We start from the raw sequence: 27,162 nt of genomic DNA on the forward strand, positions 1-27,162 counted from the left end.
ACTAGTGAAACCTATGGCCCCCGGGTCTATTCTCATCATATCAATCTCCATTACTTTATTACTTGCTTTCTTTTTACTTAGACTTTTACTTTTTTGCTTTGCATCTCTATACCAAAAATACCAAAAATATTATTTATCATCTCTATCAGATCTCACTCTCGTAAGTGACCGTGAAGGGATTGACAACCCCTAATCACGTTGGTTGCGAGGAGCTATCGTTTTGTGTAGGTACGAGGGACTTGTGCGTGGTATCCTACTGGATTGATACCTTGGTTCTCAAAAACTGAGGGAAATACTTACGCTACTTTCCTGCTTCATCCTCTCCTCTTCGGGGAAATCCAATGCAGTGCTCAAGAGGTAGCAATCCGCGGGCTCATGTTCTACTACGGGCTAGATTTCCACAATCTAGCCCTGGACTTCGTCCTCAACATCTCGGCGTTCATCACGTATGCAAGGCCTTCCTCCGCATCAAGCCTCATTTTGGCTTGTGGCTGCAAATCTTTTGTGTGAAGCCAAAGATTGTGAGCGGCTAGCAGGCGGAGTGCAGAGGAGCCATGGTGGGCAAGATGCCTAACATCACCTGTCTTGACGACTCCTTTGCGGAAACCGTGAAGGGTGGCAGTCGGGGTGGTTCTACATCACCGAGCCGCATGACGCCAACTGGGCGGCAGCCCCCGAGTTCCGATCCGGCACCCCCATGCGGCTCACCTCCTGGAAAAAGAAGGGCCTATCCTGGGGCGAATCTACAGAGCTGACCGGACTCCAAACCTGCATCAAGAGCATGAAGGACAATAACATCAAGCTTGTTAACGTGATCCAGGTCGTGCTCGTTCGCCGGATTCTGCCGTGCCAAAGGCGGGCATTCAATCTGTGGGAGTTCGTCCGGCCGAACACCAGATGCTTCAGAGGCTCTACGGCATGAAGCACAAAGACGCGTGGAAGGCGTTGTTCAAGTCCTCCGAAGTACCTCCTCCCACATCCGAGGACCGTGGGCTCCATGCCGCGCGGCCTCCTAGCTAGGTGAGTTTTCAGGCTACCACCGGATTCGGTTCTTCCCAATATATTCATGGGGGAGCCTTAAGTAATTATGCATATTTGTTCAGGATTATGTGGAGACAGCGGAGCAGATTGACTATCTGGCTCCGCTGCCAGAAAGCCTAGCTGATGCTCTCCTGACAGAGATGCTAGTCCCGGCGCCCTACAAGGTGCCGGAGAAGAAGGCCGATAAGAAGGCCCCAGGGATCCAAAAGGGTCTCTGACGTAAGGTTGCGCCAGAAGCCTCATCCGAAGACGATGAGGCACACTCCTCCCCTGAAAGGGAGGAAGAAGAAGATGGGACCACCCCACCCGGAGAGGGTGAGGAGCCCGAGAAGGCGGACTAGGGGGCAGGGAAAGGACCTCGGTGCAAGGTCGTCATACCCACGTCATCGTCTGACGACAACGAGACAGAGTCCTCCCGTGGAGGCGGGGGGAAGCAATAAGAAACTCTACCTCCCCGCACGGGGGAGGAGAGAAAGAGGAAAGCTGCCCCGAAGGGGGAGGTTGGGTCGTCTAAGAAGGGAAAAGTGTCCCTTCCGGACTACTCCGCCACGGCCGCCCATAGCGAGGAGGGGTGGCTGCCCAGGGGGAAGCCCCTAGCGCGATCGTAAGTATCCGCATTCTGTTATGACTTTATTTCACAGTCTTTTTATAACGCTGAACATATATGCAGTACAGCTAGGGTTTATCCCGAGGTATCTTCTTGGGATGGATCCCTGAGCGATTCAGAGATGAACTCGCTCCCGACGGCCACTACTCAACCTGCGGATGACACGGAGGTGTTGTCTCGAAGGCTCCCAGAGCGGGGGGAGGTGACTCTGGAGACGCCCCAAGGCGGAATTCCAGATGTCGGACACGCGGGGTTCAAGATCCCCGCGGATCATACTGATGAGAGCCGAAGCAAGCCGGACTCTCATCCGGATACTGTGCCGGAGCCTTCAATGGCTCCGGATGCTGGCCGGGGGCCCCTCACTAGGGAGGGCGAGCCGTCTGTGCTGATGACTTCCGTTACGCCAGAGGCGTCGGATAGTCTGCTGGAAGCGCTCCGCGGCGCTTCCATGGATGACGAGCACCGTACTCTTATGGGTGCGGTGATTCAGAAGGTTCTGTCCACCAAGAGCAGACTGACCGAAGCGTGTACCAGCCTCCTGATGGGCTTTGAGGTAAGTAACAAAAATGTATGAAATTACCACCCGATAGGTAGTAGCCCCTGATACTCTGTTTGGTGTTCGGAAGGAAAAGCCAAACGGAGGGTCAACTATAATCCGGAGGAGTCTAATAAATGTTCATGTGAATAAGCAGGCTGTGCTGCTTGCCGCTGCTTCCCGCACAACCGAGGTTGCCGAACTAAAGCGGGACCTGGAGCAGGCGCAGTGAGAGCTTGACCTCACGAAGAGGTAGCTCGAAGAGAACAAGGGTAAGTGATTCCCCACTCTTATGTATTTAAGGATAGACCAAATTGGTTAGTCTAACACCAAAGCATCGTGACTGTAACAGGGGCCACCACCGAAGTGGCGTCCCTGAAGAAAGCGATGTCCGAGGCCGAAGACAAAGCGGCCTTGGAATGCAAGGAGCGCGAAAAGCAAAGTGCTAGAGTGGGCGAGGTACAGCAAGAGCTCCGGGACCTCGGCAAGAAGTTAGAGTCCGTGGAGCATGATGTGAAGATGGAAGAGGCCGAGCTTGCGAAGGCCCTTGTGAATATGAAAGATGCCAAGGCCGAAGCCGAGAAGGCACAACAGGAAATCCAGGAGGCCAGAAAGATAGCGGCGAGTAAGAAATTCTTTATGTAAAGCAAACATGTGGAGGAGGCGTTTCTTTCACTTACCCGAATTCGGAGCTCTCGAGGGGCATTCGCAGATCTGCCACGCAGCGTATCAAATGCCGCAGAGTTCTACCATGCCCAAGAGGGGAGCTCAACGGAGAAGTTGTTCTGGTCCCAGTATGCTGGGGCCGAACACCCAATGCCTCCGAGTGACCAACTGAAGCAGTTGGTCGAACTCCACAGGGCGGCCGAAGTGGCTATGAAAGATTTCATAGTCCGGATGTGGCCTGGTGGGCCCCTGCCGGCTAGCTACTTCGGCCTGATCAAGCAGATGGTGAATGCCTGTCCGCGGCTCGAAGTCATCAAGAGATCTATTTGCATTGAGGGTGCCCGCCGGGCCTTTGCCCGTGCGAAGGTGCACTGGGGCGAGTTGGATGCTGAGAAGCTGGTGAAGGACGGTCCGCCAGAGGGCAAGGTGCATCTCCATCCCGAGAAGTACTATGATGGCGTTATGAAGGGCGCTCGTCTCGTGGCCGATGAGTGTACCAAGGACAAGATCTTTGACTAAATGTACCTTTGCCGCTGTTGTAATTTAAAGACGAAGTTACTTGTGCTATGTAGCACTTTTTGATTTAAAATATTACCTTTTGTGCGGCAGTTTATAAAATTCTGAAAGTAGGCCAGTCATCGGCTTCCGCCCCCACGTAACTAGTACTAGGGTGTTCGTGGAAAACCCGGACACTCTTTATCCAAATTTTTGTTCCCTTAAGGAGGTGTCCGGCGCAGCGAACAAGGCAGTCAGACTATGCGGCTTTATAACTTTCACTTAGCCATAGAAGTCTACATTTTTAAATTTTAGCGAAGCTCCTAGAATCCGGAAGGCTGAATTGGAGCGCTATATACGCCTAGATCGGACGAAGCCGATTTATCGCCTAAAGCGGAAAAATCTTTAAGGATTTTAAGACCTCTCGAACAGCGACCAGCTCTGGCCACATCATGCTGGTCAGTTTTCGGCTTTCTCTACTGAGGTGCTCGTCCGGAAGAACCGGGACACAATCACAGTAGTTCTCCCTACGCTACCTTAGCCGATATAACGGAACGTAAGGTACCAAAACAAGGGAGCCGGGCTAACCCAACTGTAGACCCAAGACATGATTCGGAGCTGATGCATATAGTGCTATAAGTTCGGGGTGCCGCATTGTTGAAAGTGTTCGTACTTGTCTTGCCGTATTATGGGGCGCCATAAGAAGCCCCTGGCAAACTGACCGTACCAAGGTGTACGGATGCAATATCGAATAAACATTTATAAGAAAAAAATGCTCAAGTAAGAATAATAAGCTGACGCTATATATGATCTCCCATTGATGAGTAATACATTTAAGCGTATGTTTACAATGGATGCATTAAGCGGAGATAAATAGGACTATTTGACATGTCCTATCCAGGGGCAGGCCGCGTACAGATAGATAAAATAGGTATAACAATCATAAATAGATTCCACCTGGGTATTTCCTTCTGTGCAACGCCTGTCGCCCCCTTGGTCTTCTCCCCTGTATAGGTCTGTCAATTCGGCTCTTCTGAAGGGGCTGCACTAAAGCAATGTCCTGAAAGGTAAAAGGAAAAGATTATGAAGGTATGTCGCGGTGATACCGCACTGTTGACTGAGTCACTGATGCGCCTCCGTCTGTGCCCATGGTATTTTGAGTGCGTAATTGTGTACGCGTGGCACGAATGCTGCTTTAATGGGGTTTGAGCGGAGGCTGGACTACTAATCGCGCTCTTGGCGTACCTGATGATCCTATTGTGGGGTGCCCCAGACTCGCTTGACGGTGCTTGAGGTTGTGGTCGCCAGATTGGTGGTTTGCCGGAGGAGGCCACATTGTACTTCTGCCGCGAGGGCTGTAGTATGCTCTTCTGTACGGAGAGAGCGGTCCATGTTTCCGTTGACTGTTATGACCCCGCGCGGGCCTGGCATCTTGAGCTTGAGGTATGCATAGTGTGGTACCGCATTGAATCTAGCGAATGCGGTTCGTCTGAGCAGTGCGTGGTAAACACTACGGAAAGGGACGATATCGAAGATTAACTCTTCGCTTCGGAAGTTTTCCGGAGATCCGAAGACCACTTCCAATGTTATGGAGCCCGTACAACGGGCCTCTACTCCAGGAATTACACCTTTAAAGGTGGTTTTGGTGGGCTTAATCCTTAAGGGATCGATGCCCATTTTGCGCACTGTGTCCTGATAAAGCAGGTTCAGGCTACTGCCGCCGTCCATAAGGACTCGCGTGAGGTGGAATCCGTCGATGATTGGATCTAAGACCAATGTGGCTGAGCCGCCATGCATGATGCTAGTAGGATGATCCCTACGATCAAAGGTGATCAGACAAGCTGACCATGGGTTGAACTTGGGGGCGACTGGCTCCATTGTGTAGACGTCCCGTAGTGCTCGCTTCCGTTCCCGCTTGGGGATGTGAGTGGCGTAGATTGTGTTGACCGTTTTCACCTGGGGGGGGGGGTATTTCTTCTGTCCCCCCGTGTTCGGACGCCGGGGCTCCTCATCATCGTCGCTGTGCAGCCCCTTGTCCTTGTTTTCGGCGTTTATTTTGCGGCCTGTTTGAATACCCAGTAGTCTCTGTTGGTGTGGTTGGCTGGCTTGTCCGGGGTGCCATGAATTTGGCACGAGCGCTCCAGTATACGGTCCAGACTGGATGGTCCCTGATTGTTTCTTTTGAACGACTTCTTCCGCTGACCGGACTTGGATCCGCTGAATCCGGCGTTTACTGCCGTGTCTTTAGTGTTGTCGCCATTGTTCTGTCGCTTATGTCTGTTACGTCATGGCTTGCCGTTATTGTCGCGGACATCTGAAGTGCCGGAATGTGGCGTGGTGCCGCTGCGAGCCAACCAGCTGTCCTCGCCCGCACAAAAGCGGGTCATTAGTGTTGTGAGAGCTGCCATGGACTTGGATTTTTCCAGGCCGAGGTGTCGAGCAAGCCACTCGTCACGGATATTATGCTTAAAAGCCGCCAGGGCTTCGGCGTCCGGACAGTCGACTATTTGGTTCTTTTTAGTTAGGAACCGAGTCCAGAATTTCCTGGTTGACTCTCCGTGCTGTTGAGTAATGTGGCTTAGGTCATCAACGTCTGGTGGTCGCACATATGTGCCCTGGAAGTTGTCGAGGAATGCGTCTTCCAGGTTTTCCCAACTGCCAATGGAATTTGCTGGCAGGCTGTTTAGCCAGTGTCGGGCTGATCCTTTGAGCTTAAGGGGAAGATACTTGATGGCGTGTAGATCGTCTCCGCGGGCCATGTGAATGTGGAGAAGGAAATCTTCGATCCATACTGCGCGGTCTGTTGTGCCATTGTATGATTCGATGTTTACGGGTTTGAACCCTTCTGGGAATTCATGATCCATCACTTCGTCAGTGAAGCAGAGGGGGTGTGTGCCGCCTCTGTGCCGGGCTATGTGGCTACGCAGTTCGAATTGGTCTGGGCTGCTGTGTTCGGCCCGGCCGGACTTGTTGATAATGTATCCGGCGTGACGGTCATTGTCGCACGCTGGGGCACGCCCCCGTGATCCGTAGATCGATCTTGGATGTCCTGCTTTGTTTTCCAGTATATCTTGTAGGTCTTGCCTGTTGCCCTGGGCCGTAGTGTATTGGCGTGGGGGTGCGGGCTAGTATTCGGGCTGATATCCCGTTTTATCCCGGCCACGGGGTGGCCGGTCAGCCGTTTGGCGCTCGAGTCCGTATTCCTCGGCTGCCAGAACTTCAGTCCATCTATCTGTGAGCAGGTCTTGATTAGCCTGGAGTTGTTGCTGCTTCTTCTTTAGGCTCCTCGCAGTGGCAATAAGCCGGCGCTTGAAGCGCTCCTACTCCACGGGATCCTCAGGGACGCCAAACTAGTCGTCGCCGAGGCTACTCTCGTCTTCGGAGGGGGGCATATAGTTGTCCTCCTCCGGGTATCCGTCAGTCGCCTGTTCGTCTGGGTTGACCTGCTCATCCTCCTGTTCGGCCTGCTCGAAGGCGGGCTGGTCAGGGTTGTATTCCTCTTTGGCACCGTCCGGATTGCTTTCCTCTCCAGGGCTGGTATTACTGTGGCGGGGCTTGGAGCAGCGCCGGACGACTCCCATGCTTTGCTTTTCTCCCTGAGGGGTTATCCTCTGTTGCCTCATCGCCATTGGTTTCCTTTGGAGTGTCCATCATGTATATATCGTATGAGGAGGTGGCCGTCCACCGCCCTATGAGTGGTGGCTCCTGTAATTCTCCTGCATCGTCGTCCATACCATCGATGTCTTTGGAGTCGAAGTCAAGCACGTCGGTTGGATCATCGACCGTGGCAATGAAGTGGGTGGTGGGTGAGCAGTGAATTCCTTCTTCGCCTGCTTCCCACTCAAGACGGACATAGTTTGGCCCAGAGCCTACTGACAAAGAGAGGGACTTTAATTAGTTCAGCATGTCGCCAAAGGGCGAGTGCTGGAAGATGTCCACAGTGGTAAACTCCATTACCGGAGCCCAACCTGACTCGGCCGGCTCGAGGGTATGCGGACCGGAACCAACAACTGGATACGAGTCCGGGGGCCCGGGGTTACAGGCTTCCACAGAGGTGAGACCTGTATTCGGCTCCATCGCCGATGAGTGTGTGGCCTGCGTGGCGGGGTCCACCCCTCCGTCCTTTGGCAACGCAACCTGCTCCGGATTTAGATCCGGGGCTACTACAGGGGTGATATCCCGAGCATCGTCTGACAGCAGGTCTAAGCCATGCCCATCATAACTGTTCGGTGCTCCTGGCTCAGGCCCAAATCCGTCGAAGATCAAGTCTCCGTGAATATTCGCTGTGTAGTTCAAGTTTCCGAACCTGACCTGATGGCCATGGGCGTAGCTGTCGATCTGCTCCAGATGGCCAAGCGAATTGGCCCGTAGTGCGAAGCCACCGAACACGAAGATCTGTTCGGGGAGAAAAGTTGCCCCTAGACCATGTTGTTGACGATTGAAGGCGCCATCAAGCCCTGTAACGACGACACAGAGGAACTCTCAATGAAAGCACCAATGTCAGTGTCAAAACCGGCGAATCTCGGGTAGGGGGTCCTGATCTGTGCGTCTTAGGCTGATGGTAACAGGAAGCGAGGGGCACAATGTTTACCCAGGTTCGGGCCCTCTTGATGGAGTTAAAACCCTACTTCCTGCTTGATTAATATTGAAGATATGAGTAGTACAAGAGTAGATCTACCACGAGATCATAGAGGCTAAACCCTAAGAGCTAGCCTATGTTGGTATGATTGTAATTGTGATCGACCTTCTAAGGACCAACCTCTCCAGTTTATATAGACACCGGAGAGGGCTAGGGTTTACATGGAGTCGGTTACAAGGAAGGAAACACAATATCCGGATCGCCAAGCTTGTATTCCACGCAAAGGAGAGTCCCCTCCGGACACGGGCCAAAGTCTTGAGTCTTGTATCTTCATGCTTCAATAGTCCAGGCGATGTATACAGTCTGACTGTCCGGATACCCCCTAATCCAGGACTCCCTCACCGCACACGGCTAGGAATAGTTGATGTGTGTTCTAGGCGCCCCCTCCCCATGTATATAAAGGAGGGAGGGGGAGGGAGGCAGCCCTAGGTGCACCCAAGTAAGAGGAATCCTACTTGGGCTCCTAGTCCAAGTTGGCCTCCCCCTTTCCTTTTACCGGAAGGGGGAGAAGGGAAGAGATGGGGGGAGGAAGGAAAGAGGGGGGGTGCCGCCTCCTCCGCCTACCCCAATTCGGCCTCCTTGCTTGGGAGGGGGGGGGGAGCGTGCCACCCCTTGCAGGCTGGTGTGCTCCCCTCCTATGGCCCATATGGCACATATCTTCCCCTGGGGGATTCCGGTAACCCCCCCGGTACTCCGATATGTACCTGATACATTTCGAAACACTTCCGGTGTCTGAATACTATCATCCAATATACCAATCTTTACCTCTCGACTATTTTGAGACTCCTCGTCATGTCTGTGATCTCATCCGGGACTTCGAACAACATTCAGTCACCAAATCACATAACTCATATAATACAAAATCATCATCGAACATTAAGCGTGCGGACCCTATGGGTTAGAGAACTATGTAGACATGACTGAGACACCTCTTCGATCAATAATGTATAGCGGAACCTGGATGCTCATATTGGTTCCTACATATTCTACGAAGATCTTTATCGGTCAAACCGTTATGACAACATACATTATTCCCTTTGTCATGGGTATGTTAGTTGCCCGAGATTCGATCGTTGGTATCTTCGTACCTAGTTCAATATCGTTACCGACAAGTCTCTTTACTCGTTCCGTAATGCATCATCCCACAACTAACTTGTTAGTCACATTGCTTGCAAGGCTTTTTATGGTGTGCAATACCGAGAGGGCCAGAGATACCTCTCCGATACTCGGAGTGACAAATCCCAATGTCGATCTATGCCAACCCAACAAACACCTTCGAAGATACCTGTAGAGCATCTTTATAATCTCCCATTTACGTTGTGACATTTGATAGCACACAAGGCATTCCTCCAGTATCCGGGAGTTGCATAATCTCATAGTCAGAGGAATATGTATTTGACATGAAGAAAGTAGTAGCAATAAAACTGAACGATCATTATGCTAAGCTAATAGATGCGTCTTGTCCATCACATCATTCTCCTAATGATGTGATCATGTTCATCAAATGAAAACACATGTCTATGGCTAGGAAACTTAACCATCTGTGATTAACGAGCTAGTTAAGTAGAGGCATACTAGGGACACAATGTTTTGTCTATGTATCCACAAATGTATCAAGTTTCCGGTTAATACAATTCTAGCATGAATAATAAACATTTATCATGAATAAGGAAATATAAAATAACAACTTTATTATTGCCTCTAGGGCATATTTCTTTCAGTCTCCCACTTGCACTAGAGTCAATAAACTAGATTACATAGTAATAATTCTAACACCCATGGAGTCTTGGTGCTGATCATGTTTTGCTCGTGGAAGAGGCTTAGTCAACAGGTCTGCCACATTCAGATCCGTATGTATTTTGCAAATCTCTATGTCTCCCTCCTTGACTAGATCACGGATGGAGTTGAAGCGTCTCTTGATGTGTTTGGTCTTTTTGTGAAATCTGGATTCCTTCGCCAAGGCAATTGCTCTAGTATTGTCACAAAATATTTTCATTGGACCCGATGCACTAGGTATTACTATTAGATCAGATATGAACTCTTTCGTCCAGACTCCTTCATTTGCTGCTTCCGATGCAGCTATGTACTCCGCTTCACACGTAGATCCCACCATGACGCTCTGCTTGGAACTGCACCAACTGACAACTCCACCATTCAATAAAAATACGTATCTGGTTTGTGACTTAGAGTCATCTGGATCAGTGTCAAAGCTAGCATCGACGTAACCATTTACGACGAGCTCTTTGTCACCTCCATAAACGAGAAACATATCCTTAGTCCTTTTCAGGTACTTCAGGATGCTGTTGACCGCTGTCCAGTGATCCACTCTTGGATTACTTTGGTACCTCCCTGCTAAACTTATAGCAAGGCACACATTAGGTCTGGAACACAACATAGCATACATGATAGATCCTATGGCTGAGGCATAGGGAATGACTTTCATTTTCTCTCTATCTTTTGCAGTTGTCAAGCGTTGAGTCTGACTCAACTTCACACCTTGTATCACAGGCAAGAACCCTTACTTTGACTGATCCTTTTTCAACTTCTTGAAATCTTTATCGAGGTATGTGCTTTGTGAAACTCCTATTAAGCATCTTGATCTATCTCTATAGATCTTGATGCCAAATATATAAGCAGCTTCACCGAGGTCTTTCATTGAAAAACTTTTATTCAAGTATCCTTTTATGCTATCCAGAAATTCTATATCATTTCCAATCAACAATATGTCATCCACATATAATATTAGAAATGCTACAGATCTCTGATGTCTACTAGAACTATGTCAGTATTTCCCAAAGAGGAAGGGATGATGCAGTATAGCGATGATAGGTATTTCTGTAAGTGCATCTAGTGCCTCTTAGTGATTTTGGTGTATTGAAGACTTATAGGTTAAATGACTAATATGGTTGTGAGTGTACACATTCCCTATAAGTAGATGAGGAGTCTGATATTTACAGCGAAAGTCGACCCCTAAAAATGAATGTCTTCGGCTGAAGACTTTGGTTCTCCTGAAGACTTTGAAAGTGAAGAAATTGGTCTGACCTTGAAGACTTGGATATTCATGCGAGGATTATGAAGCGTGAAGACTTTTGTTTCCGTAGTTTCATTTTCTCCTTCTTGATTCATAGGAAACACCGTACTATTAAAGGGGGTCGAGGTAATACTAAGGAAACTAATTTCCAAGTGATGCTCATCTCAAATCCTACACCTATACAATCCTTTCGAGTGAAGCCATTGGAAATCTCATATCAGTTCAGTCAATTTCTTCAGTGACAGAGACGAAGATCTTCTAGTCTGTGAGGAATTTGTTCTGACTGACGAGTTAGGAATTCGCCAGTGCGGATTGCCTACACAGTGAGGAACATGATAGCCATGAGGAATTCGAACCTCAAATCTGACCATTGCTGTGCTACGCACCAGCTGTGCAAAATATCCTACCACCTAATGGTCATATCCTTTAAGGGCATTTATGTCTTATGATGTCGGGCTGCTCCCTAGGCTATAAATAGCCGCCCCCTACAACCACTAGCTGGTTGGCTGCTTCGAGAGAAACTGATAATTGTCAATTGAGAGCATCCCATCCTCCGAGGACTTTGAGCGAAAATCATCGAGTGAGGAAAACCCAAATCCCAAACCCAAACCTACAAACCCAAAGTGATTGAGCATCACTAAAGATATTGTTCCTGTGTGGAACCGACGCTTGTTACCTTTGAGGACTGTGTATCCTCCAGATGGTTAGGCGTCATTGGTCTGAGCATCCAAGACGAATTGTGGATTGCCGAGTGACCAAGTCCGCGAAGGTTTGGAAGTCACTTGTGAAGACTTACCACGAGTGTTGGGCGAGGTCTGTGTGATCTTAGCTCAAGGAGAACATGGCGAGGACTGTGTGTCCGGGACTATGTGTCCTCGAGTTTAAATACTCAGCCACTCCAACCAGATGTACAACTGTCACATCAGTTGGAACTGGTCTACCAAATCATTGTCTTCATCAAGCCTACTGGTTCTATTTCCTCAACCCTTTCATTTTCTCATTCATGTGTGGATGAACCTCATCATTGCTGTTTGAAAACTTTGACTGAAGACTTTCTGTATTTCCTCAATCCAATTTCTTCAGTCACATTGTCTTCAACCTGCTTATCCTGTGTTTACGCTTTCTGTACTCTGTGTCTGTCTTTCATTTCATCATGATGACTATGCTATTGCTCTGTTATGCTTATATCTGAGTACTTATTTCGCTGCTTGTTGTTCATGACTTAGGAATTTCCTCACCCTGAAATTCCTTAGTGACGAATTTGTAAAAATCGCCTATTCACCCCCTCTAGTCGACCTAACACACTTTCAATTGGTAGAGCAAGGTACTCCCTTTTTCTGTGTGATTTTGGTTTAACCGCCTGGAGTTTCAGTTATGTCGACTGCAGGAATGAAGAAAGTGTCTTGCCCCATCTTTGACGGTCATGAGTATCCCAAGTGGAAGGCCATGATGAAGAAGCGACTCATGGCGATGAACAGTGAGCTGTGGACCATCACTAAGATTGGTCTTACCGATCTATGCAAGATGGCGGAGGCTGATGATATTCGCAAGTACACTCTACTCAACCTCATGGCGAAGGATGTCATCTACTCCGGTTTGTCCCAAAACAATCCATTGGGCTATTCCTATAAGTGTCACAAACAACCCTAGAGTTTGTAGTAAAATAACACCTTAAGACACAAATCAACCAAGACCCTAATGTCACCTAGATACTCCAATGTCACCTCATGTATCCATGGGTATGATTATACGATATGCATCACATAATCTCAGATTCATCTATTCAACCAACACAAAGAACTTCAAAGAGTGCCCCAAAGTTTCTACCAGAGAGTCAAGACAAAAACGTGTGCCAACCCCTATGCATAGATTCCCAAGGTCACGGAACCCGCAAGTTGATCACCAAAACGTACATCAAGTGGATCAATAGAATACCCCATTGTCACCACGGGTATCCCACGCAAGACATACATCACGTGTTCTCAAATCCTTAAAGACTCAATCCGATAAGATAACTTTAATGGGAAAACTCAATCCATTATGATAAGGTAGAGGGGGGGGGAAACATCATAAGATCCAACTATAATAGCAAAGCTCGCGATACATCAAGATCGTGCCACATCAAGAACACGAGAGAGAGAGAGAGAGATAGAGATAGATAGATAGATAGAGAGAGAGAGAGAGGGAGAGAGAAAGATCAAACACATAGCTACTGGTACATACCCTCAGCCCCGAGGGTGAACTACTCCCTTCTCGTCATGGAGAGCGCCGGGATGATGAAGATGGCCACCGGTGATGGATCCCCCCCTCCGACAGGGTGCCGGAACAGGGTCCCGATTGGTTTTTGGTGGCTACAGAGGCTTGCGGCGGCGGAACTACTGATCTAGGTTATTTTCTGGAGGTTTGGGGATTTATAGGAGAGGTTGGTGTCAAGAACAGGTTAGGGGGGCCCACGGAGAGTCCACGAGGCACAGGGGCGCGACCCAGGGGGTGAGGCACCCTCCACCCTCGTGGGACCCACGGGACTCCCCTCCGATAACTTTTCGTTCCAATGTTTTTTATATTTTCCAAAAAAATCTCCATTGATTTTTAGCGCATTCCGAGAACTTTTATTTCTGCACAAAAACAACACCACGGTAGTTCTGCTGAAAAGAACGCCAGTCCGGGTTAGTTCTAACCAAATCATACCAAAATCATATAGACATATTGTAAACATGGCATGAATACATCAAAAATTATAGATACATTGGAGACGTATCAGTACTACACTTGCTCTATGCTAGCAGCGGAACAACTTGTAGCAGCGGAAATCTTCTAGCAGTGGAACAACGATGAAGGTGGTGAACTCCACTCTGTAGATACTCTGGCTGGGACATGATCTAGCTCGCATGATTAGTAACCTCGACAAACAATCAATCAATCACATCATCACCTGCAATCTGGCATGACACGCCAGGTCAGTACATTTAATGTACTTGCAAGCTCACAACAACCAAAAGCATCAAGTCAAGACAACAACATAGCATTAGCGGGTTAATTAATTAACAGCTACCATGATGCGAAAGCAACTACTAAGCATGATATGAAACTACTAAAATGCTGATAAACCAACATCTCAATCTCAATAACCATCTCACTCTTGGCTATTCAGCCCAGCAATATACCATCTCGATCACCTCATGATCCACATTATATACCATCTAGATCACCTCGTGATCCACATGATCGCCTTGTGATCAAAACATCCATCCACATGATCACCTTGTGATCAAAACATCCACATGATCACCTCGTGACCACATCACAAACTGAATGATCATCCTTGAGATCATCTCAACATCATCATGGGCATCTTGCCAAACTGTTACTGTTCACATCGTAATATCAACATATAAATCATCTATAAGTCAGTCCGTCATGTGAGTATTGATCGAACGGTGTGACCTAGTACAAAGTTGTGCCCATGACCGAGGACGAAGCCATCGATAGTTTTGACACACACACACACTCTACAGAGGTTAGCACACTATACCCACATCACAGAACCCATGGCCTCGCACTCCCATTCGAGTGGACCAACGGTGTTTCGACAAAACCGATCTATTGCCCATGACAATCTCCCACCCACTCCGACAAACTCCCCTCTGGGTTAGGTCCTGGGTGGCCCCGATGTCAACCAATGACATCCAACGAGCACCGTCATGGCAAAACTTAAACGGTCCCAAACGGGGACAGAAAGGGCCCTATCCAATTACGGGCACCCAAGGCTTATGTCCGCCCACCTTATCAGGGTAGGGCGCGCCCATAACCTTCCCTCGTTGGAGGCACCAACGAGATACATGTCAATAGAACGCATTAGGGCCTTTCCATAAAGTCAAATGTGGTTGCACTGGAAAACCCCGGTTCGGTGTCACCTTACCAACTAAATGACGGAATTTATCCCCAAAGTATAACTGATACTCCGATATCATATATCCACCGATAATCAAAGTCATAACAATATCCAACACATAATCCAAAGCATAACCTAGTCAAAGCATAATACTCCGAGGATGGCATAAAAACTAAGAGTGTGCTGAATCCTAGAACGATAATACTACTAATCCAATAGCAAAAAACAAACTATCCAGCTAAGATCGACATGCAAGCATCAAATCCGAAAATAATACTCCAAAGCAACATACTACTAATGATCCAATGGCAACATGACATCCATCAATAGCAAGCATAAGTCCTAGTAATCCAAACAACATCATGGCAATAGCAAGATCAAAAACAACTCCGAGAATATGTCATGAACAAGTCATATGTAGCTAATGCAATATTTTAAGCAATTTCAAATAATTAAACCATGTCACTTCATTACATTCATGCAAATGGATGGTGTGGCTTGCCTGGAGTGGAGGGATTCATCGGGAAGAAGTGCGAGAAACTCGCGGAACGAATCACCGGAAAATGTTCTCTCTCAGAGGGGGCTGAATAAGGGCAGGGGAAATGGTCATTTTAATAATGTTGACACATGGTGAAAATGATCCCAATAGAATGGGCTCGACGAGACAAAGAAGTGGGCTTTGGAATCACCTCATTTGGAGTTGCGAGCAAAAAGACACAGTGGTTTTTTTGCTAGGGACTTTTCTGCTAATATTTTATTTACATATGGGTCCTAGACGGTTATTCCACTAATAAAAGAGAAAGTGCACTTTGGAGAATACGTTTTCTATAAGTGAAAACGCATTCCCAGCTACAACCGCAGAGAAATACGCCTTCGAAATAGGAAAACGCAAACTCGCGGAGTACACTTCCATTTAAACTGCAAGGCCCGGGGCTTGAGTGGATGAAAGTGAAGGAAATATGCCCTAGAGGCAATAATAAAGTTATTAGGTTTTTCCTTATTTCATGATAAATGTTTATTATTCATGCGAGAATTGTATTAACCGGAAACTTAGTACATGTGTGAATACATAGACAAAACATATTGTCCCTAGTATGCCTCTACTAGACTAACTCGTTAATCAAAGATGGTTATTTTTCCTAACCATAGACATGTGTTGTCATTTGATGAACCGGATCACATCATTATGAGAATGATGTGATACATCATTATGAGAATGATTTGATGGACATGCCCCATCCGTTAGCTTAGAATCATGATCGTTACAGTTTCATTGCTACTGCTTTCGTCATGACTTATACATGTTCCTCAGACTATGAGATTATGCAACTCCCGAATACTCGAGGAACACTTTGTGTGCTACCAAACATCACAACGTAAATGGGTGATTATAAATATGATCTACAGGTGTCTCCGAAGGTGTTTGTTGGGTTGGCATAGTTCGAGATTAGGATTGGTCACTCTATGTTTCGGAGAGGTATCTCTGGGACCTCTCGGTAATACTCATCACTATAAGCCTTGCAAGCATTGTGACTAATGAGTTAGTTGCGAGATGAAGTATTACGTAATGAGTAAAGAGACTTGACGATATCGATATTGACCTAGGTATGATGATACCGATGATCGAATCTCGGGCAAGTAACATACCGATGACAAAGGGAACAACATATGTTGTCATGCGGTTTGACCGATAAAGATCTTCATAGAATATGTAGGAACCAATATGAGCATCAAGGTTCCTCTATTAGTTATTGACCGGAGATGTGTCTCGGTCATGTCTACATAGTTCTCGAACTTGTAGGGTCCGCACGCTTAACGGTCAATGACGATTGGTATTATGAGTTTATGTGATTTGATGTACCAAAGGTTGTTCGGAGTTTGGGATGAGATCACGGACTTGACAAGGAGTCTTGAAATGGTCGAGACATAAAGATCGATATATTGTAAGGCTATATTCAGACATCGGAAAGGTTCCGAGTGATTCGGGTATTTTTCGGAGTACCGGGGAGTTACGGGAATTCACCGGGAGAAGTAATGGGCCTTATTGGGCTTTAATGGAGAGAGGGGAGAAGGACCAAGAGGTGGCGCACGCCTCCCCCCCTGACCAAACCGAATTGGACAAGGGGTGGGGGCGCAGCCCCCCTTTCCTTCTCCCTCTCCATCTCTTTCCTTCTCTCCTACTCCGAATAGGAAAGGGAATCCTACTAGGATTTGGGAGTCCTAGTAGGACTCCCTATGCTTGGCGCGCCCCCTAGGCCGGCCGCCTCCTCCCTCCCTCCTTTATATACGGGGTAGGGGAGCACCCCAAGGACACACAAGTTAATCAAGTTGATCTGTTAGCCGTGTGCGGTGCCCCCTCCACAGATTTCTACCTCGATCATATCGTCGTAGTGCTTAGGCGAAGCCCTGCGTCGGTAACTTCATCATCACCGTCACTACACCGTCATGCTAACGGAACTCTCCCTCGGCCTCAGCTGAACGTGTGCAGATCGCGGAGGTGCCGTGTGTTTGGTACTTGATCGGTTGGATCGCGAAGACGTTCAACTACATTAACCGAGTTACTTAACGCTTCCGCTTTCGGTCTATGAGGGTATGTGGACACACTCTCCCCCTCGTTGCTATGCATCACCTAGATAGATCTTGCGTGATCGTAGGGAAAGTTCTGAAATTACCGCGTTCCCCAACAATGGTATTAGAGCCAGGTCTATGCGTAGATGTTATATGCATGAGTAGAACACAAAGAGTTGTGGGCGATAATAGTCATAATGCTTACCAGCATGTCATACTTTGATTCGGCGATATTTTTGGATGAAGCGGCCCAGACCAACATTACATGACCGCGTTCATGAGACTGGTTTTACCGACGTGCTTCGCACACAGGTGGCTAGTGGGTGTCTATTTCTCCAGCTTTAGTCGAATCGAGTGTGGCTACGCCCGATCCTTGTTGAAGGTTAAAACAACACACTTGACGAAAAATCGTTGTGGTTTTGATGCGTAGGTAAGAATGGTTCTTGCTAGAAGCCCGTAGTAGCCATGTAAAACTTGCAACAACAAAGTAGAGGACGTCTAACTTGTTTCTGCAGGGCTTGCTGTGATGTGATATGGTCAAGGTATGATGTGATATAAATTGTTGTATGAGATGATCATGTTTTGTAACAAAGTTATCGGCAACTGGCAGGAGCCATATGGTTTTCGCTATATTCTATGCAATGCAATTGCCATGTTATTGTTTTACTTTATCACTAAGCGGTAGCGATAGTCATAGTAACAATAGTTGGCGAGACGACAATGATGCTACGATGGAGATCAAGGTGTCGCGCCGGTGACGATGGAGATCATGACGATGCTTCAGTGATGGAGATCATGAGGACAATATGATGATGACCATATCATGTCACATATTTTGATTGCATGTGATGTTTATATTTTATGCATCTTATTTTGCTTAGTACGGCAGTAACATTATAATATGATCCCTGACTGAATTTCAAGGTATAAGGGTGTGTTTGGTTTCTGTGACCGAGTGGAACGGCATGGTCGGTTCCGTACCGAAGTACCATTCTCGTGTATGGTTGACCCGAGGAACCGGAACCCACTCGTTCCTAGAACGGCATATTCGGCTGATATGCCGAACCAGGTCGTTCCTTCGAATTGGCCAGACGACGCGAAAAGCCTCAGTCTTACGCATTCCCCTGACTCTCGCTCACCCCCAATCTCAGTGCCGCCACCCCCTCATCTCTGCCCACTCGATCTGCGACGCCAGCGGCCACCCCCTTGATCTGTGATGCCGGCGGCTACCCCCTTGTCTCTCCCGCTTGATCTGTGATGCCGCCGGCCGCTCCCACCTTTCTCCCTCTCCGGCTTCGACTATCCCTCTATAATGGCGTGCACCAGCAGCGCGGCAGCAGACTAGCAGCAGGTGAGCGGAGGTGGCTCGCGTGGAAGAGATGCATGGCGGCGACCCATTTGGCCAAGAGCGAGCCGACAAGGAAGCCGTTGCAGACCTCTGCGCCATGGGGGTGTTCGCCGTAGTGTGCTGACTGTTCTGGTGCTGTACGCCGTGCCGTTTGAGAGCGTCATCTTCTTTTGCTAGTAAAAAAGGAGGAAAAAATTTGCTACTGATTGTAAACTGCAATTAGCAAATGCGTGTGTTGTAATGTTGAGTATGAACTCTGAATTGTTGGTGCATGAGCGATTCTGAACTCTGAATTGTTCGTACATGCGAGAGTCTGAACCACGAAGGGTGGATGGTAATGGCAATTATTTCTTATGTATAGTGAATAAATTTATAAATTTTCCAAACTATAATACAATTAAATTTTCGCTGACAATTTAAATAATTTATTGATAAAAAATATTGTTATATTTAAATGAGGCAATTCCAAGAGATAATCTCACCATTTCTAACCAAATTCATTCCATTCCATTACCCTAACCAAACACTGGAATGTAGCCATTCCGTTCCACATAATTATTCCAACCGAACATAGGAACGGAACCAACCCGCTCCGGTGGAATGGAACCATTCCATTCCATTCCACTTTGTTCCGGAACCAAACAACCCCTAAGCGTTCTCCCTGAGTGTGCACCGTTGCGACAGTTCGTCGTGCCGAGACACCACGTGATGATCGGGTGTGATAAGCTCTACATTCACATACAATAGGTGCAAGCCAGTTTGCACATGCAGAATACTTGGGTTAAACTTGACGAGCCTAGAATATGCAGATATGGCCTCGGAACACTGAGACCGAAAGGTTGAGCATGAATCATATAGTAGATATGATCAACATAGTGATGTTCACCATTGAAAACTACTCCATATCACGTTATGACCGGACATGGTTTAGTTGATATAGATCACGTGATCATTTAGATGACTAGAGGTATGTCTACCTAAGTGGGAGTTCTTAAGTAATATGATTAATTGAACTTTAATTTATTATGAACTATGTCCTGATAGTATTTTCATATCTATGTTGTAGATCAATAGCTTGCGTTGTAGCTCCCCGTTTAGTTTTTCAGATGTTCCTAGAGAAAAATAAAGTTGAAAGATGTTAGTAGCAATGATGCGGACTAGGTCCGTAATCTGAGGTTTATCCTCATTGCTGCACAGAAGAATTATGTCCTTGATGCACTGCTAGGTGACAGACCTATTGCAGGAGCAGATGCAGATGTTATGAACGTTTGGCTAGCTCAATATGATGACTACTTGATAGTTTAGTGCACCATGCTTTATGGCTTAGTACTGGGAATTCAAAAACGTTTTTGAAACGTCACGGAGCATATGAGATGTTTCAAGAGCTGAAATTGGTATTTCAGACTCATGCCCATGTCAAGAGGTATGAGACCTCTGACAAGTACTTTGCCTAAAAGATGGAGGATAATTGCTCAACTAGTGAGCATGTGCTCAGAATGACTGGGTACTACAATCACTTGAATCAAGTGGGAGTTAATCTTCCAGATAAGATAGTGATTGACGGAGTTCTCTAGTCACCATTACTAAGTTACTGAAACTTTGTGATGAACTATAATATGCAAGGGATGACGAAAACGATTCCTGAGCTCTTCATGATGCTGAAATCGATGAAGGTAGAAATCAAGAAAGAGCGTCAAGTGTTGATGATTAAAAAACCACTAGTTTCAAGAAAAGGGCAAAGGGGAAGAAAGGGAACTTCAAGAAGAATGGCAAGCAAGTTTTCATTCCCGTGAAGAAGCCCAAAGCTGGACTGTCGGGGGTTGGGTGCGACATATGCCAATGGATGGCTTATCATGGTCGGAGTGAGTAGAACGTCGCCGGTGCCTGGAAGCGAGATAAGGCGTAGACACGAACGCCGGCGTACTTTACCCAGGTTCGGGGCTCTGCTAGGTGATAACACCCCTAGTCCTGCTCTACGGGGTCTCCACATGATCACTAAGGCACAAGTGATACAATGGTGCTCCTTGAGCTGTATGCTAGAGGCAGAAGGAGGCAAGGCTAGCTCTCTTCCTGCTCTAGGGGAGTGGCTAGTTCTAATGGAGTGGGAACCGTTTGCATGGGTGACCTGGGGGGTTTATATAGGCCTATCCCCCAGGGGTACAATGGTAATTCGTCCAGGTGCTGGGCCCGGCTGTCAGTGTCTTCAGCCTCCGGCTTCTCCACCGACCGTTGGGGCCCGCCGCCTGGTGGGCCCCGACGACTGGTTGGTGGCTACTTACTGTAGCTGTGTCATTGGTGACGGGGGCTTGGTCATCTTAGCGTGGCCACAGTCCCGCCACCTAGTGGGAGGCCACTATAGCCACACCTGGTCTTATCAGCTTAATGGCGTGCTTGCCTCAGGACAAGGGACGGATGCCTGCTGGAGGCCGGCCCCTCTTGAATCTGTCTGGTCGAGCTTCCGCCGTCTTCCTTGGGGTCACTGCCCGATAGGGCCCGCCTCCGGTAGGCCGTACTGACAGGCCGTCGTGGGGAACAGGGCTTCGCCTGCCCGGAGCGACGTTAGGGTAGATATGGCATAGTGCTCTGTCGTGCGGAGATCTCTGTGTGTACGGAGCACTATAGCCACGCCCGTCTCGAGCGTTGGAGGCGACGTGCTTCACTGTAGCCATTCTTTGACTTGTACTCCCGATGGGGGCTCGGCCGCACCATAGTCATGAGTTGGCCGCCTGCCCGTTGCCGCCCTCTTTGGAGGGCGGCCGCCAGGAGCCGGTCACTCGGAGCGTCGTAGACTTGGGTCGTCCGCCCTCTGGCAGCTGGCCGCTGATGCAGCCGGCCCCCGAGGGCGGAGCTTCAGCGTGGGGTCCAGCTAGGCGGAGCTGGCCCAAAGTCTTGATAAATCCAGGGACTCGGGTGAGCCTACCCGTGGCCCATTACTCCGACAGTAGTCCCCAAAGCCGGTGAGGCACCGCGGTCGAGGGGCTGCGAAGCCTCAACGGCTTCCTCCCTCACTGGGCTCCGGGAAGGTGTCGGTCCGCCGTGCGGCCAGCCGACTGCTGAGGCCTAATTCTTCCAGGCGGAGCTTGCATGATTGGTTTTTGAACTTCAAGGCGGGAGATAGGTGGCGTGCCTGCTAAGCTTCCCAGGCCGCCAGCCGCCACAGATGCGCCACGCGGCGCATGTCAGCCTGGTCAGCCTGCCACCCCACGTTTTAGACGGGACGTGACACTGGGCCGGGCCCGCCACTACCGTGCCTCGGCAACTGGGCGGATCCACTGCGCCAAAGGAGACGGTTGCCGTTCCCCACGATCATTTAATGGCATGGTGAATGCGCGTGGGAAACGTGGGCCGTAGGGACGTGGGCGCTGTTAATCCCACGACCCACGTCCCGCCCACTCGGCTTCATAGCCTAGGTGCTATAAGTAGGGAGGGGGAGAGGTGCGGCAAAGCTCTCGCGCCCCTTCCCACTCTTCTTCTTCTGCTTGCTCATCCTCCGCTGCTGCTGCTGCCGTAGCGCTGCCGCCGTTGCCCACCGCCGACGCATTTCTCCTCTCCACACCGCCAGCCGGAAGCCATGGCGTGCGAGAGGGGCAGCAACTAGGACGGATCGACTGTGATCGAAGATCACATTTCCTTCCTCCGCGACACGCGCCGGATGCCTAGCGTGGCCTTTGTCAAGGCGCGGGTGCCGCCAGAGACAAAGATCTCACCGGTGCCGCAGGAAGGCGAGCGGGTCGTCTTCCGCTCGCACTTCCTTCATGGCTTCGGCCTTCCGGTGAGCGGCTTCTTCCGCTCTTTCCTCGACTTCTACCATCTTCAGCCTCACCACCTCACGCCCAACGCCGTGACTCTACTCTCCGGCTTCGTCACGGCATGCAAGGGCTACCTCGGCATCCTCCCCACAATCAAGCTGTGGGGAGCGTTCTTTTATGGGAAGCTTGGCACCTCCGCCAGGGAGACGGCGGCCGAGTGTGGGGGCTTCGTTGCCGTGCGCCGACCGGCGAAGCGGAATGCCTTCCTCGTCATCAAGCTGGCGCAGTCGATGAAGATGTGGCTGCAGTCCTACTTCTACATCGAGAACATGGACCCGGCTGTCGACTTCCTCAACCTACCAGCCTACGAGGCCGCCCCCCCCCCCACCGTGGCTCGGCCCACCTGGGGGTACAAACCGAAGCCGGTGTCGGCGGACGCGGCGGCCGCCATCGGTCGACTCCGAGTGCTCCAGGAGTCAGAGGGCCTCGTGGCCTCCGATCTCCTCATCGCCTTCGTTGAGCACCGGGTCCTCCCGCTTCAGAGCCGCCCTCATCCGATCTTCCGGATGGGTGGACACCATGATCCGTGCCGGCTGTGCACGAAAGGGATGCCGCCCGCCGAAGTTGCACGGATGGTAAATGAGATCTCCGACATCAAAGTGTCGGAGAAGGAGTGGCGGTACGGGGAGCGGCCGTACTCTCGCCACAATCCCCCGCCCACTGTAAGTTTCTTCATTTTGTCCTTTGAACTGTTTCCTTCAGCTTCGTTTCTCTTCATGATGCAGCCCTTTCTTGGCTGCAGATTTACATGTCCGAGGCAATGGCCGCCCTCCTGGGGCCGGGTGATGCCCTCCAGCCGGACAGGGCAGAGAGCGATTTGGGCGACCCCGACTTGGGGGCGGCTGCCCTGGCCGATGATGCGACAGGCAGCGGTGGTAGAGCGGACGGCGGTGGTGGAGTAGGCGGCTCCAAGGAAGGCGGTGGCGTGGAGAATTGGCCCGACGACGATGAAGACGACGACGAACCGCGCCCTGGCCGGAGCTCCGCCACCACTAGCGTCGGCCCCTCTTCTGGACCGCTTGCCCGTGGTGGCAAGCGCAAGCGGAAACAGGGCGCGACCCTGTTTGGCAGCGCTCCAAAGAAACCCAAGAAAACCGGCCGTGGCAACCAGGCGGAAAGAAGCTGTGGCCAAGGTGGCCCAATATCAGAGGCAGCCGAAGGTGCCTGTTATGGTGTCGGCGTAAGCATCCTTCCCTCACTCCTTGTCTTTTCGTCAATCTAGCGTGAGAGCCTTCCAACTTGTCTTATTGTTTCAGGGCCCCGCTATCCCTCGAGAAGTGGAGCGCCGCCTCGGTCCTCAGGTCGGGAGCGGCCTCCTCGACCAGCCGGCGGATCGACCCGGCCGCTGACCTTCGGGAGGCGACAGAGCGGAATGCGCAGGAGGCGCGCGAGGAAGAGGCCGATCGCTTGGCCAAGGAGCAGGCGGCCTTGTCTGCCGCGTCTGGTGAGAGGGTGCTGGCGCAGGCGGAAGCCCAGGCCGCAGAGAAGGAGCGGCTCACGGAGGCCGTACGCTGCCAAGAGCCGTTGCTCATGGCGCCCCTGAACACTGCGCCGCCTCTGCCTGAATTCGAGGCGACGGTCGGAGGAGCTGGTGGCGACTACCTGATTCGAGAGCGGGAGGGCGGCGACGTAGCCATGCCAGACGTCTTCATGCCGCCGCCCCCGCCCCCGCCCCCTCCGCCAGCCAGCGAGCAGTGGGAGAAGCAGTCAGTGGCGCCGCCGGTGCCGCCGGTCGAAAATACGGTGGTGACGGACCTCATTCCTACGGTCCGCCTACCCACGCGCCATCGTCTGGAGAAGGCGGCCTCAGCACCGCGGCCGCAGGAGGTTGGCACTGCAAGCTCGTCGACCGTTGATACCGAGGCGACCAGCGCCGCACCCGTGGGTTGGATACATGGGGGCAGGACTGGTGCCCTGAACCAGGCGTCTCTTGATGTCCAGGCCAAGCTCCGGGCAGAGGCGGAGGCCCTCAAGCGCTGCAACGAGGCCTACTTGGAGTCATGCACTGCCATTCGCGTAAGTTGTCTTTGGCTTTCTTCTTCAGATGATCCTCTTGCTTCTCTCGTGGGGGCGTGCGAGCGCACCCACTGGGTGTAGTCCCCAAGTTCCAGGCCGGCTGCTGGGCAGGCGGGTCGGAACTTTATCTTGCAATTGTCGACTGCTGATTTCGTCTGATGTCTCTTCTGCAGGACTATCACAATCTCCGCACGACCGCCTACAACTCCAAGGTTCGGGAGCTAGAGACGCAGACGGCCCATCTGGCCGAGAGCCGGCATAAGTTTCTATCTTCTTTCTTCGTGGGGGCGCGCTGGCGCACCCGCGGGCTGTAGTCCCCGAGGTTCGGTCCGACTGTCGAGCAGTCGGGCCGAATCTCCTCACTTGTCTCTTTCCCTTGTCAACTACTTCTTTTCCACGGGGGCGCGCTGGCGCGCCCGCGGGCTGTAGTCCCCGAGGTTCGGGCCGACTGCTGAGCAGTCGGGCCGAATCTCCTTAGTTGTCAGAGGCCAATGCCGCCCTGCAGCAGCAGCTGGGCGAAGCCAACACGGCCCTACGCGGCAAGGAGGCAGAGTGCAGAAGCTGGCGGAGGAGCGGGACCGCCTGGTCGCCAAACTTGCCGAGCAGGCGGAAACCCTCAAGGCGGCCCAGCTAAAGGTGAAGACGACGGAGACCAACCTCCTCGCCAAGTTTGAGATCGAGCACTCTGCCTGGGCCGACAAGGAGGCCCAAATGACGGCCTGCTTCAGCAAGATTGAAGACTCGGTCGACGGTAAGCCTCACTCTCTTGGTTTCTTGTTTTGAACTGTCGCCCTTGCTTACAGCCTTGGCCTTTTTCTTCTTCCTCCCGAGCAGACTTCTTCCCGGGCCATTCTGTAGCCGCGATCCAAATGATCGAGGCCCAGCACGAGGAGCGAAGGGCGGAGGGTGCGCAGATCACCGCTGATGCTCCCCGGACTCTTGGCGAACAAGTCCTCAGCATTCAAGCCTGGCTTCAGCCTGCTCACCGTGTGCTACGCCGCCTCCAGCGCATCGGAGCCCAGGCGGTCTCCGCCCTCTGGCCAGGCTTGCCGGCTCCACGCACCCCAAGTCGGACTGCCGACTGGCTGGAGGTGGCGGCCGGCCGCCTGGATGCCTGGAAAGGCTCAGCAGCCCGGGCAGGGGCGCGCCGGGCCTTGGAATTTGTCAAGGCGTGGTACCCTGGGCTAGATCTAGCCCAGTTGGCCATGTTCCGACTGGAGGCACAAGAGAAGCTGGCGGCGATGGAAGCTGAGCTCGTCAACAGGGCGGCGACGATCGCCGACTTCACCGACACCAGTGTCTTTGTCCCAGAGGTGGTCGCGGAAGGCGGCGAAGCTCCACAATAGTGGCTCGGGTTAAACCCGGAGGACAGTGAAGATTCAGCTGAAGTCATCGACTCCAGCGATGAAGGAGAAGATAGGGAGGAGGAAGAAGAAGAGGAGGAGGAGGAAGACAAGGAGAGCGACGTCGACCTACCGGAGGTCGGGGCGGACGGTCAGCCCCAACCTGACCGGGCCTCAAGCAACGAGCCACGCACCAAGGTGCCGCCCGCTACTGGAGGCGTCCAAGTGGGGGCCGCCCCGCCGCCCGTTCCTCCAACGGACGCCATCGACTCCACCCTACAGCACTCCAACGCCATGCCTGCTGCTGGTGATTCCTCCGTTCGGATGGAGCTGCCTGCTGCGCCAGGTGGTGCAGCTGACTCCAGCGTCCAGCTAGAGTCCTTGGCCACACCATCCGGCACCGTCCAGCCGGATCCTTCTGCTATGCCAGCCGACACCGCCCAGCCGGAGTCTTCCGTTGCGCCAACCGGCACCGCCCAGCCGGAGTCTTCTGCTGCTCCTTAGGATTTTATCTGCTTTTGTTTGCTGCTCTAAACATTTTGTTAAATTCGCGTAACTCCACCCGCATGGTGTATATCAAAACTCTGTTTGAATGTTGGCCAGAGGCCTTTATCCATGTAAATATTTATCATTGCCTATGCTTGTTGTGCCGACCTCCAGCCTTTTTCCCCTTTTTCTCCTTGGTTTTTTCCTTTGCCGCCAACCCTTGGCTATGCTCTCACCAGCCGGGCGGCCGCTCTACGGACCGTGGCTGATTTGAGCACTCTAGCCATTTGTGAGGGGGGCTAGCACTTAACCATTCAAAGTTTTTGGTAATAAAGGCGGAGGCCGGCCGTCCGGCTGCCAAGCAGCCAAACGGCTAGGTGCGATGCCACCCTCTACTATATGCGTTTCCTTCCTTACTCATTCTTTCGTGTGGGGCACTGCCTTGCAACCTTTGCCCGCCATGCAGTCGTTCTGCGAGCTGTGGCTTCTGACAAAGGAAGTTTTTGGTGCCGGGACACTACTTGTCCGGCTGTGGGAGGCGACATATTGTAGAAGATGGAGGCAGAATGCTACAAAATGAACCAATCACTCTTCCCATAATACAAGAGTGTTTTGAACACTGATGTACTATACAAAACGTTCTTATATTATGGGACGGAGGGAGTAGCTGTTAATGTAAGTACAGT

Source organism: Triticum aestivum, chromosome 4B (assembly GCF_018294505.1).
Source record: "Triticum aestivum cultivar Chinese Spring chromosome 4B, IWGSC CS RefSeq v2.1, whole genome shotgun sequence".
NCBI classification, from domain to species: Eukaryota; Viridiplantae; Streptophyta; class Magnoliopsida; order Poales; family Poaceae; genus Triticum; species Triticum aestivum.